At 54.8% G+C, this 12,500-nt stretch overlaps 1 long non-coding RNA gene across 1 annotated transcript; it reads right to left on the bottom strand.

Moving 5' to 3' along the window:
- Positions 1-5,335: 5,335 nt before the first annotated feature.
- Positions 5,336-10,055, bottom strand: LOC148134698 (uncharacterized). The gene is made up of 2 exons (XR_015755702.1): positions 9,728-10,055; positions 5,336-6,988 (listed from the first exon to the last, which is right to left on the bottom strand). It is a non-coding gene; the product is annotated as an uncharacterized LOC148134698 (long non-coding RNA).
- Positions 10,056-12,500: the final 2,445 nt, after the last annotated feature.

Below are 12,500 nucleotides of genomic sequence, written 5' to 3'. Positions count from 1 at the left end.
CTACACCCCCTCCCTATCTCTGTGTGTGTCACCCCCTCCACCCCCTACACCCCCTCCCTATCTCTGTGTGTCACCCCCCTCCAGCCCCCTACACCCCCTCCCTATCTCTGTGTGTGTCACCCCCTCCAGCCCCCTACACCCCCTCCCTATCTCTGTGTGTGTCACCCCCTCCAGCCCCCTACACCCCCTCCCTATCTCTGTGTGTCACCCCCTACACCGCCTCCCTATCTCTCTATCTCAGCAAAACCCACATTCCACCAGTGAATATACACACACACACACACAGACACGCATACACTCAGTCACACTCACTCTCTCACACACCCTCACCCATGCTCACACTCACACGCGCACACTCCCTCGCTCGCACCCACACTCACACACACAGACAAACCTCCGTCATTGTATCTCTGTAACACACAAGAGTGGGGCTGTGCAGCGTTGGAAAGGTGGAGGACAAATTCTGCAGAACTGTAGACTCCGAGACAGAGAGAGAGGGAGAGAGAGAGAGAGAGATGTCGACACACCATCAGGGGAGTAGGAATTAATCATTTTTACATTAGAGCCTAACAACCCTCGTAACATACAGTCTCTGTTTCATTGCATTCACTGCATCAGTGTGTGATATAGGTCCCTGATAACGTTCCAGGTCCTCTGTGCAAAGCAGCATTTGAGAAAACGTCAACCCTTCTAAATCAGAATGAAAGGTGCCTGGCATATTGTAAATTATGTGTTCCACACAATTACCTCTAATAGTCACAGCCACAAACCCTTACGAAATCTTTTCCTGATGCTGCATTTCATTCCCCAGTTAACTCACAGTGCTTTTGAGACACAAACTATGGCAAATAGACCCCTCATCAAAACTCACCAACAAACTAATCCCACTGCCCCATCCGCGCTCTCCCCACATCCCTGTATCGATCCCCAAACTAATCCCACTGCCCCCGCTCTCTCCCCCCATAGCACTGTATCCATCCCCAAACTAATCCCACTGCCCACCCTCTCTCCCCATAGCCCTGTATCGATCCCCAAACTAATCCCACTGCCCACCCTCTCTCCCCATAGCCCTGTATCCATCCCCAAACTAATCCCACTGCCCACCCTCTCTCCCCATAGCCCTGTATCGATCCCCAAACTAATCCCACTGCCCCCGCTCTCTCCCCCTATAGCCCTGTATCGATCCCTGAACTAATCCCACTTCCCACCCTCTCTCCCCATAGCCCTGTATCGATTCCCAAACTAACCCCACTGCCCCCCGCTCTCTCCCCATAGCCCTGTATCGATCCCCAAACTAATCCCACTGTCCCCGCTCTCTCCCCATAGCCCTGTATCGATTCACAAACTAATCCCACTGCCCCACTCTCTCCCCCCATAGCCCTGTATCGATCCCTGAACTAATCCCACTTCCCACCCTCTCTCCCCATAGCCCTGTATCGATTCCCACACTAACCCCACTGCCCCCGCTCTCTCCCCCTATAGCCCTGTATCGATCCCTGAACTAATCCCACTTCCCACCCTCTCTCCCCATAGCCCTGTATCGATTCCCAAACTAATCCCACTGCCCCCGCTCTCTCCCCCATAGCCCTGTATCGATCCCTAAACTAATCCCACTCTCTCCCCATAGCCCTGTATCGATCCCCAAACTAATCCCACTGCCCCACTCTCTCCCCATAGCCCTGTATCCATCCCCAAACTAATCCCACTGCCCCCGCTCTCTCCCCGCATAGCCCTGTATCCATCCCCAAACTAATCCCACTGCCCCCGCTCTCTCCCCCCATAGCCCTGTATCGATCCCCAAACTAATCCCACTGCCCACCCTCTCTCCCCATAGCCCTGTATCGATCCCCAAACTAATCCCACTGCCCCGATCTCTCCCCAAAGCCCTGTATCGATCCCCAAACTAATCCCACTGTCCCCGCTCTCTCCCCATAGCCCTGTATCGATCCACAAACTAATCCCACTGCCCCACTCTCTCCCCCCACAGCCCTGTATCGATCCCTGAACTAATCCCACTTCCCACCCTCTCTCCCCATAGCCCTGTATCGATCCCCAAACTAATCCCACTGTCCCCCGCTCTCTCCCCATAGCCCTGTATCGATCCCCAAACTAATCCCACTGCCCCACTCTCTCCCCATAGCCCTGTATTGACCCACAAGGGATGCGGGATTCCAAGACTATTTTTAAGGTGAAAGGGGAGAGATTTAAAGGCACATGAGGGACAAACTGGTTTACACAGGGGTTGGTTCATGTGCGGAAGAGCTTCCTGAGGAAGTGGGGGATGTGGGTGCAGTTTCAACGTTTAAAAGACATTTGGCTATGGACACGGACAGGGAAAGGTATGGAGGGATAAGGATTTGGATAAGGCAAACTTTCCAAAGGCGAGAGTCATACCTGGCACGCAGGGAGATAGCGGTGGTTTTCGGACGTCAGTCATCTCCAGTTCCAGGATATCTCTGCAGGAGTCCCTCAGGTTAGTGTCCTCGGTCCCAACCATCTTCAGCTGCCTCACCCTCGTTCACAAGTGGGGGGGGAGGTGATGTTCACCAAAGACTGCACAACATACAGCTCCATTCGCCGCTCCCCCAGACCCTGAAGTAGCCCGTGTCCAAACTCAGCAAGGTCTGGGCAATACCCAGCCTCCAGCTGACGTGGGGAGAAACTGAGGACTGCAGGCGCTGCAGATCAGAGTGACGCTGGAAAAGGACAGCGGGTCAGGCAGCGTCCGAGGAGCAGGAGAATCGACGTTTCGGGCACAAGCCCTTCATCAGGACACAAATGCTAGGCTCTGTCCATCTCCAACGAGAGAGAGAATCTAACCATTGACCCCTTGACGTTCAATGGAGTTACCGTCACTGAATCCCCCTTCCCCCCCACTATCAACAGCCTGGGAGTTACCGTCTCCAACAAGAGAGAGAGAATCTAACCATCGCCCCCTTGACGTTCAATGGCGTTACCGTCACTGAATCCCCCTCCCCCCCACTATCAACATCCTGGGGGTAACCGTCTCCAACGAGAGAGAGAGAGAATCTAACCATCGCCCCCTTGACGTTCAATGGAGTTACCGTCACTGACTCCCCCTTCCCCCCCACTATCAACATCCTGGGGGTTACCGTCTCCAACAAGAGAGAGAATCTAACCATCGCCCCCTTGGTGTTCAATGGCGTTACCGTCACTGAATCCCCCTCCCCCCCACTATCAACAGCCTGGGGGTTACCGTCTCCAACAAGAGAGAGAATCTAACCATCGCCCCCTTGACGTTCAATGGCGTTACCGTCACTGAATCCCCCTTCCCCCCCACTATCAACATCCTGGGGGTTACTGTCTCCAACAAGAGAGAGAATCTAACCATCGCCCCCTTGACGTTCAATGGTGTTACCGTCACTGAATCCCCCTTCCCCCCCACTATCAACATCCTGGAGGTTACCGTCTCCAACAAGAGAGAGAATCTAACCATCGCCCCCTTGACGTTCAATGGTGTTACCGTCACTGAATCCCCCTTCCCCCCCCACTATCAACATCCTGGAGGTTACCGTCTCCAACAAGAGAGAGAATCTAACCATCGCCCCCTTGACGTTCAATGGCGTTACCGTCACTGAATCCCCCTCCCCCTCACTATCAACAGCCTGGGGGTTACCGTCTCCAACAAGAGAGAGAATCTAACCATCGTCCCCTTGACGTTCAATGGCGTTACCGTCACTGAATCCCCCTTCCCCCCCACTATCAACATCCTGGGGGTTCCCATTGAGCAGAAACTGAACTGGGACCCAGCCCCATATCAATCCTGTGGCTACAGGAGCAGGTCAGAGGCTGGGAATCCTGCAGTGAGTAACTCCCTCCCTCCCCCCGAAGCCTGTCCCACCACCAACAAGTCACGGGTAAGGAGGGTGAGGGAACACTCCCCGCTCGCCCACACGGGGGTGGGCTGGCTCCCAACACACTCGAGAACCTCCACACCGTCTGGGAGGTGGGGAAGGGGTAGCCTCCCTCCTCAAGCCCGCTCGGTGCTAACCCCCTCTGCCACTCCCTCCCTCCCATCGCTGGCAGCTGAGCTCATTACGAATGCTGGGCTGAGCTCCAACACCCCCCCTCCCCCCCCCCCGACGCTCAGTAGCAGCTGTCTGTCCCCTCTACAACACGCGCCGCGGAAACTCGCCAAAGATCCTCAGGCACCACCTTCCAAACCCCACACCCACTTCCATTTGATAGGACGAGGGGCAGCAGTTACAGGGGGACACTAGCAAGCTTCCCCCCTATCTGGGCCACTCACATATCGGCCGTCCCTCCAGGGTCAGGATCCCTGGAATTCCCTCCCCGAGTGACGTCGTGGGTCGACCCTACAACGTACAGACCGCAGCGCTTACGGAAGGCAGCTCACCCCCACCGTCTCTAGGGGCAACGCTGGGCCTGGCCAGTGATACCCACATCTGACAAACCTGAGAGGGAGGGGGGGGGGTAAAGACAAGAGGCTACGGTTTTCTTGCCTTCATTGGAAAAGGCACTGAGTGTACAGATTGACAGGTTATCCCGCAGCTTTACAAAACATCAGTTAGGCCACACTTGCAAAATGGCATACGGCTCTTAAATGCTCTCCCGTTGTCATTAAGCGGCAGGATTTCCAGGAACAGCGCAGTACAGGCCCTTCGGCCCCTCGATGCTGTGCCGACCTGTGGAACCAATCTGAAGCCCATCTAACCTACACTATCCCATTCCCGTCCATAGGTCCATCCAATGCCCCTTAACGTTGGCGAGACTACCCCTGTTGTGTTCCACACCCCCTACTACTCTCTGAGTAAAGACGCTCCCTCTGACATCTGTCCTGTACCTATCACTACTCAGTTTAAAGCTGTGCCCCCTCGTGCGAGCCATCACCGTACGAGGGAAAAGGCTCTCTCTGCCCACCCTATCGAACCCTCTGATTGTTGTACATGCCTCAATTAAGTCACCTCTCAACCTCCTTCACTCTAACGCAAACAGGTCCCTCGGCCTTTACCCGCAAGACCGTCACAGGAGAGGCTCAAAGGGACGGTTTGAGGGAGCGCACACGGACGTGAGAGTTTTGGATATCGGGTCGGCAAGGGCGCGTTGGGCCGAAGGGTCTCTGCCCATGCTGCGCGGTTCTACGAGGATAGGAAGAGGCCGGGCGCAGGCCTTTGGGACTGGTTCTGCAAGGTCAGAGATGGGCCGAAGGGCCCGTTCCTGTGCTCGGCGATCTGCACAGGCTGCTGGCAAAACCAGGCTCCTCACCGTACTCAGGTACGCCTGGACCACAATCGTTCGAATCGCACGACGATGGCAGGGTGGAACAGAAACATTTGGAACACGGCTTAGCCAATTTCATTGAAGGGACTCGCACTTTAATCACTCGGTGGGGGGGGGGTGGGCAGTCCGAAGAACAAACGGGAATGAGCCAGGGGGGGTGTTTCAGGAGGCGGGACAGGCCGGGGGGGAGGGAGGTGAAGGGAGACATCAGACAGAAGGGTCGCCCCATACGGTGGGTGGGAGACTGCAGGACCCCGCAGGCGACGAGCGACAGACGGAGGTCGCCCGGCGCTATTTCACGTGGTAACGGAGCCTTCTGCAAGGGAGGGGCGGAGGGAGATGCCGAGGGAGCGGGTGCTGTGGGAGGGTCAGTGCTGAGGGAGTGAGTGCTGTGGGAGGGTCAGTGCTGAGGGAGTGGGCGCTGTGGGAGGGTCAGTGCTGAGGGAGCGGGCGCTGTGGGAGGGTCAGTGCTGAGGGAGTGAGTGCTGTGGGAGGGTCAGTGCTGAGGGAGCGGGCGCTGTGGGAGGGTCAGTGCTGTGGGAGGGTCAGTGCTGTGGGAGGGTCAGTGCTGAGGGAGTGGGTGCTGTGGGAGGGTCAGTGCTGAGGGAGCGGGCGCTGTGGGAGGGTCAGTGCTGAGGGAGTGGGTGCTGTGGGAGGGTCAGTGCTGAGGGAGCGGGCACTGTGGGAGGGTCAGTGCTGAGGGAGTGGGTGCTGTGGGAGGGTCAGCGCTGAGGGAGCGGGTGCTGTGGGAGGGTCAGTGCTGAGGGAGTGGGCGCTGTGGGAGGGTCAGTGCTGAGGGAGTGGGTGCTGTGAGAGGGTCAGTGCTGAGGGAGTGGGTGCTGTGGGAGGGTCAGTGCTGAGGGAGCGGGTGCTGTGGGAGGGTCAGTGCTGAGGGAGCGGGCGCTGTGGGAGGGTCAGTGCTGAGGGAGTGGGTGCTGTGGGAGGGTCAGTGCTGAGGGAGCGGGTGCTGTGGGAGGGTCAGTCTGAGGGAGCGGGCGCTGTGGGAGGGTCAGTGCTGAGGGAGTGGGTGCTGTGGGAGGGTCAGTGCTGAGGGAGCGGGTGCTGTGGGAGGGTCAGTGCTGAGGGAGCGGGTGCTGTGGGAGGGTCAGTGCTGAGGGAGCGGGCGCTGTGGGAGGGTCAGTGCTGAGGGAGCGGGCGCTGTGGGAGGGTCAGTGCTGAGGGAGCGGGCGCTGTGGGAGGGTCAGTGCTGAGGGAGCGGGTGCTGTGGGAGGGTCAGTGCTGAGGGAGCGGGTGCTGTGGGAGGGTCAGTGCTGAGGGAGTGGGTGCTGTGGGAGGGTCAGTGCTGAGGGAGCGGGTGCTGTGGGAGGGTCAGTGCTGAGGGAGTGGGTGCTGTGGGAGGGTCAGTGCTGAGGGAGCGGGCGCTGTGGGAGGGTCAGTGCTGAGGGAGCGGGTGCTGTGGGAGGGTCAGTGCCGAGGGAGCGGGTGCAGGGAAAGACGGCATTGTGGATGGAGTAGGAGGGGGATGTGGGAGAGACAGAAAGGTGAGGTGCTGGGTCACTGGAAGGCGAATGGGTCGTTGGTGCTCATGAAGAAATGACTGTCAATGTGTTCCTCCAAAACACGCTTCCCACATCCCTCTGGGAATTGGTGCTTGCAGATCGGACACTCCTTCAAGGAACCATCTGCTGAATCCCTCTCCGAGTGTGAGTGTGAACCTTCCTCCAATTCACACTGTCCCCGCTCCACATTTTCTACATCTGAGCATCTGAGATACAGAGAGGGAGAGAGAGAGAGGGAGGGGAGAGACAGAGGGTGAGAAAGGGGAGAGAGAGAGAGAGAGAAAAAAAAAGAGAGAGAGAGAGAGAGACAGAGAGGGAAGGGGAGAGAGACAGAGACAGAGAGGGAAGGGGGGAGAGAGAGAGAGAGATACAGATAGAGAGATGCGGAAAGTGAAAGAGAGACAGAGAGTGAGAGAGACAGAGACAGACAGAGAGATAGATAGATAGAGAGAGAGAGAGACAGAGAGAGAGAGACAGAGAGAGAGATAGAGAGAGAGAGACAGACAGAGAGAGACAGAGAGAGAGAAACAGAGAGAGAGAGACAGGGAGAGAGAGACAGAGGCAGAGAGAGGAAGAGAGAGAGACAGAGAGAGACAGACAGAGAGAGAGAGATGGAGAGAGACAGATAGAAAGATGGAGAGAGATGGAGAGAGAGAGAGAAGGAGAGAGACACGGAGAGAGAGAGAGAGAGAGACGGAGAGAACAGAGGCAGAGATGCAGACAGATGTAAGAGTGCGAGAGAAAGAGGGAGAGAGACAGAGTGAGAAAGAGAGAGAGGGGAAGAGAGACAGGAGACGCATTGATGGCAGAGTGCAGAGGGAAAGAGACAGAGGGAGAGGGAGAGGGAGGCAAAGTGAGCGACAGATAGAGAGGGAGAGAGAGACAGAGAGGTAGAAGTGAGAGACAGAGCCAAGCAGAAAGAGAGATAAACAGCGAAACAGAGAGGAGGAGCGTGCAGAGATAGAGTCAGACAGGCAGATACCGACAGAGAGACAGAGCGAGTGAGAGACAGAGAGAGACAGGCAGAGATAAAGAGAGAGACGGGGAGATGAAAGTGAAACAAAGAGAGAGAGACAGAGAGAGAGAGAGAGAGAGACAGAGACAGAGAGAGACAGAGAGTGAGACAGAGAAAGAGAGAGAGACAGACAGAGAGAGACAGAGACAGAGAGAGACAGAGTGGGACAGAGAAAGAGAGAGACAGAGACAGAGAGAGGCAAAGAGTGAGACAGAGAGACAGAGAGTGAGACAGAGAAAGAGAGAGAGACAGAGAGAGAGAGACAGAGAGAGGCAGAGAGAGTGACAGAGAAAGAGAGACAGAGAGACCGAGAGAGAGGGTAGAGAGAGGCAGAGAGAGTGACACAGAGAGGCAAAGAGTGAGACAGAGAAAGAGAGACAGAGAGACAGAGAGAGAGAGGGTAGAGAGAGGCAGAAAGAGTGACAGAGAGAGGCAAAGAGTTAGACAGAGGGAGCTTTACCCTGTATCTAAAACCCTGGCCCTTGGAGTGGGGGATGGTGTAGAGGGAGCTTTACTCTGTATCTAACCCCCTGTCCCTGGGAGTGGGGGACGTTGTAGAGGGAGCTTTACTCTGTATCTAACCCCCTGTCCCTGGGAGTGGGGGGACGGTGGAGAGGGAGCTTTACTCTGTATCTAACCCCCTGTCCCTGGGAGTGGGGGACGGTGTAGAGGGAGCTTTACTCTGTCTCTAACCCCCTGTCCCTGGGAGTGGGGGACGGTGTAGAAGGAGCTTTACTCTGTCTCTAACCCCCCCTGTCCCTGGCAGTGGGGGACAGTGTAGAAGGAGCTTTACTCTGTATCTAACCCCCTGTCCCTAGGAGTGGGGGACGGTGTAGAGGGAGCTTTACTCTGTATCTAACCTCCTGTCCCTGGGAGTGTTTGATGGGGTGACCGTGTAGAGGGAGCTTTACTCTGTATCTGACCCCCTGTCCCTGGGAGTGGGGGACGATGTAGAGGGAGCTTTACTCTGTATCTAACCCCCTGTCCCTGGGAGTGGGGGACGATGTAGAGGGAGCTTTACTCTGTATCTAACTCCCTGTCCCTTGAAGTGGGAGACAGTGTAAAGGACTTTACTCTGTATCTAACCCCCTGTCCCTGGGAGTGGGGGACGGTGTAGAGGGAGCTTTACTCTGTCTCTAACCCCCTGTCCCTGGGAGTGGGGGACAGTGTAGAGGAAGCTTTACTCTGTATCTAACCCCCTGTCTCTGGGAGTGGGGGACGGTGTAGAGAGAGCTTTACTCTATATCTAACCCCCTGTCCCTGGGAGTGTTTGATGGGGTGACGGTGTAGAGGGAGCTTTACTCTGTATCTAACCCCGTGCTGTCCCTGTGGGCGGAACGGTGGCACAGTGGTTAACACTGCTGCCTCACAGCACCAGAGACCCGGGTTCAATTCCCGCCTCAGGCGACTGACTGTGTGGAGTTTGCACATTCTCCCCGTGTCTGCGTGGGTTTCCTCCGGGTGCTCCGGTTTCCTCCCACAGTCCAAAGATGTGCAGGTCAGGTGAATTGGCCATGCTAAATTGCCCGTAGTGTTAGGTAAGGGGTAAATGTAGGGGTATGGGTGGGTTCGCTTCAGCGGGTCGGTGTGGACTTGTTGGGCCGAAGGGCCTGTTTCCACACTGTAATGTAATCTGTAAATCTGTAACCCCGTGCTGCCCCTGTCCCTGGGAGCGTTTGATGGGGAGGACAACGTAGAGGGAGCTTTACTCTGTATCGAACCCCCTGCCCCTGGGAGTGTTTGATGGGGGGACAGTGTAGAGGGAGCTTTACTCTGTATCTTACCCCGTACTGTCCCTGTCCCTGGGAGTGTTTGATGGGAGGACAGTGTAGAGGGAGCTTTACTCTGTATCTAACCCCCTGTCCCTGGGAGTGTTTGATGGGGTGAATTAGTCCTGTGTGTGAAGCTGATCCCAAATGTAATGATGTACCTCACTCCTGAATCACAGCTGGAGCTCAGGTCCACACCTGGAGATGAAAAAGGCACAGTCCGATCCCACATCAGCCAGTCTTCAGTCTCCTGGTGGTAGTGGGTCAGAAAATCAATTTACAGATCAGATGCGTAATGTCCCTGCCACTCACACACACACACCCACAATCACACAGACACACACACATACACACGCACACAGAGACACACGCACACTCTCCCACACAAACGCACACACACACAATCTCACAGACACACACACAGTCACACACGTACTCTCACACACAACACACACTCTCTCACACAACACTCTCTCTCTCACACACTCTCTCTTACATACAACACACACACTCTCTCACACACATACTCTCTCTCACACCACACACACACACACACTCACACACACACACTCTCACAGACACACGCACAGTCACACACACACTCTCACAGACACACACACAGACACGTGCACACACACTCTCACAGACACACACACAGACACACTCACAGACATGTGCACACACACTCTCACAGACACACACACAGACACACTAACAGACACACGCGCACTCACACACGTACTCTCACACATAACACACACTCTCTCACACAACACTCTCTCACACACACACACTCTCTCTTACACACAACACACTCTCTCTCACACATAACACACACACTCTCTCACACACATTCTCTTACATACAACACACACACTCTCTCACACACATACTCTCTCTCTCACACCACACACACACACACACACACACATTATCCCCAGCTGTGAAATGCTCCATTAACCGGCTCTGCAACCCATTACAGAGATTGAAATGAGGCCAACGATCAGCAGTTCACAGTGTACATACTAACTACGCTCGTAAAGCAACTCAGCTCCTGCATCTGTAACAGCGCACTGTGCAATAAATCAGTCAAGGTCCCCGCAAAACCCAGAGAAATACGAAGCAGTTTGTGCTGATTTAGTACGGGGGGGGGGGGCTTAACAGCAGAGAAGAATCGATTCATATCGGTTACTCCAAGTTCTTCATCCATCTGATGAGCTCATTACATCATCAGAAAGTTTTAAAAGACAGAGAGAGATAGAGAGAGAGATAGAGAAACAGGGAAAGGGAGACGGATAGATAAACAGAGAGAGAGAGAGAGACGGATAGATAAACAGAGAGAGAGACAGCAAGAGTGAGAGAGACTGAGAGAGGGAGAAAGAGAGAGACAGGCAGAGAGAGAGAGAGAGAGACAACAAGAGACAGAGAATGAGAGAGAGAGAACAAGACAGACACAGAGAGAGGCAGAGAGAGAAAGAGAGACAGAGAATGAGAGAGAGAGAATAAGACAGACACAGAGAGAGGCAGAGAGAGAGAAAGATAGAGAGAGAGAGACAGAGAAAGACACAGAGAGAGAGCGATACACACACACACACACAGTGGTGTGTTCAGCTCAGAAACAGACCCTTCAGCCCAACCCATCCGGGCTGACCCAGATATCCCTAACCTAATCCAGTCCCCATTCCCCAGCACTCGGCCCATCTCCCTCTAAACCCTTCCTGTTCCTGTCCCCCATCCAGGTGCCTTTTAAACGCTGTCATTGTACCAGCCCCCACCACTTCCTCTGGCAGCTCGTCCGACACACGCACCACCCTCTGGGGGAAAAAGTTGCCCCTCGGGTCCCTTTCCCCCTCTCACCTAAAACTACCCCCCTCTAGTTCTGGACTCCCCCACCCCAGGGGGGAATAGACCTTGTCTATTTACCCTATCCACACCCCCTCGTGATTTTATAAACCTCTATAAGGTCACCCCTCAGCCTCCGACGCTCCAGGGAAAACAGCCCCAGCCTCTTATAGAGAGATAGAGCGGGAGAGAGAAAGACAGATGCAGAGAGACAGAGGGCCACTATGTGGGTGTGCCTGTGGGTGTATGAATGAGAGAGAGAGAGACAAAGAGACAGAGAGAGGGGGAGAGAGAGAGAGGGAAAGAGACAGAGACAGAGAGAGGGGAAGAGAGGGAGAAAGACAGGGACAGAGAGAGAGAGAAGGGGGAAAGAGGGGTGGGGAGGGAGAGAGAGGAGGAAGAGAGAAAGAGAGACAAAGAGAGGGACAGAGACAGAGAGGAAAAAGGAGAGAGAGAGAGAGACAGGGTCAAAGAGTGGTAAGAGGAGAGAGAAAGAGAGGGAGACACAGAGGGACAGGGAGATACAGAGGGAGACGGAGAGAAAGATAGAGAGAAGGAAAGAGAGAGAGATTCACACGCACAGAGAGGGAAAGAGAGAGAGACACACAGAGAGAAGGAAAGAGAGAGAGGAAGGCATAAAGAGAGAAAGAGAGAGACACAGAAAGGGAAAGAGAGCGGCAGAGAGAGGGAAAGAGAGAGAGAGAGAGAGAGAGAGAAAGAGGGAAACACAGAGAGAAAGAGGGAGAGAGAGAGAGAGAGAGAGAGAGATAAAAGAGAGAGAGAGAGATAAAAGAGAAAGCATGAAAGAGAGAATAAGGAAAGTTATGGAAATGGGAATCAATAAAATTAAGAGAGAATACTGTGGAGCGTTTGTGACAAATCAGCATCGATACACAGACGGGGGTAACAGTGACATGGAGGGGGCACTGGGAAGGTGGAGGAACTATTCCCCATCTCGGGGGCTACACAGATTAGAGGGAAGAGGCACTCATGTCCCCCTCTGGACTGACGCAGTGATGGTGGTTACACTCCCACAGTCCGAAAGCTAACACAGTGTCATAGAACTGCCAGAGAACGCATCAACAACGACAG

The sequence above is a fragment of the Chiloscyllium plagiosum genome, unplaced genomic scaffold, assembly GCF_037043375.1.
Source record: "Chiloscyllium plagiosum isolate Xiang-an unplaced genomic scaffold, Cpla_swu_hap1 HiC_scaffold_53X, whole genome shotgun sequence".
Taxonomy (NCBI): domain Eukaryota; kingdom Metazoa; phylum Chordata; class Chondrichthyes; order Orectolobiformes; family Hemiscylliidae; genus Chiloscyllium; species Chiloscyllium plagiosum.
This window is presented reverse-complemented; position numbering and strand designations above follow the sequence as displayed.